We start from the raw sequence: 1,283 nt of genomic DNA on the forward strand, positions 1-1,283 counted from the left end.
TGTGTATGGTTTTTTTGGGTTTTTTTGTGTGTGCGCGTGTTTTTGTGTGAGTGTTTGAGAATGGAAGAACAACAAAGTTAAAGTTAAAAAAAAAAAAAAAAAGAGAGAGAGACGAGAAGGGGCGAGGGGCTGGACCCGAGAGAAAAGACTTCTCCTTCTGTGTCTTTCAAGACTATTCCCCTACACACACACACACACACACACACACGCACACACACAGATCTGATAAGCCACACAGACTGAGGCACCCCCTCCTCCTCCTCCTTCACCCCGCCCTCCCCCGTGGCCCCACCCGGCTCAGCTGACCCCGTCCCCGAGCCGCTGCACCCTCTGGACCTGGATCAAATGGAATCTAGTCGAATATTTTTTATTGCTACTCTTTAGCCATAATGACTCTTTATTTTGTTATTTATTGGTCCGATCATTGTTTTTACCCGCCGTCACGCTCACCACCACAGAAAAACATCCTCTGTCCAGCGTCATTGACGACCCAGCCCCTCCTTTTTTTAAAAAAAGAAAAGAAGAAAAACCCATCACTTTTCCCTATTTATCCCTCCGCCGCGGTGATCATCTGAGGACATTGGTTGGATTGGTATGCACACACACACACACACACACACACACACACACACACACACACTCACACTCACACTCACACACACACGGCAGTGACGCCCGCACTGGATTAAGGTCAGTGGGAGCAGAGCTGACGGGCATCCTGAAACGGCCAATCAGAGGCCGGGGCAGAACGCGCTAAGAGCCAATCGGACGGCGTTGGATTCTCTGCGTCGGACGAGCAGAAGGTTAACCTGCGAGAGAAACCAAATCATCAACAGCAAAGTTTAGATACACAAGGGTCAGAGTTCAGGACGCTCCGTTATGCAATCTGAAATCATATATTCCAACCGTCTGGAGGTGGAATACATTCACTTCTTCAAAAAATAAAAATAGTTTTTACGATTGAATAACATAATCACTGATTTTTAACATAATTTCCTGTATCAGAAACTGTTTTTTGGAATTACGAAACAATTATCTGAGTTAAAAATGGCATCAAAATGATATATATCCAAAAGAATCCTTTTATGTTTCAATTACATGACGATTATTCACAATTTCTGAGATAACATAACTTTTTATTATGTTTAATCCAGGTGTTCTGACAATTTGAATGAAAATTTTGTGGGAATTCCAAAATAATCTGTTCCCAAAACGGTTATCTTACCTAAGATTTCTAAGATAATTTTTTTTTTAATTAAAAACAGTCAGAATTTTAAAATAAT

This window comes from Salarias fasciatus, chromosome 10, assembly GCF_902148845.1.
Source record: "Salarias fasciatus chromosome 10, fSalaFa1.1, whole genome shotgun sequence".
In the NCBI taxonomy this organism is placed as follows: domain Eukaryota; kingdom Metazoa; phylum Chordata; class Actinopteri; order Blenniiformes; family Blenniidae; genus Salarias; species Salarias fasciatus.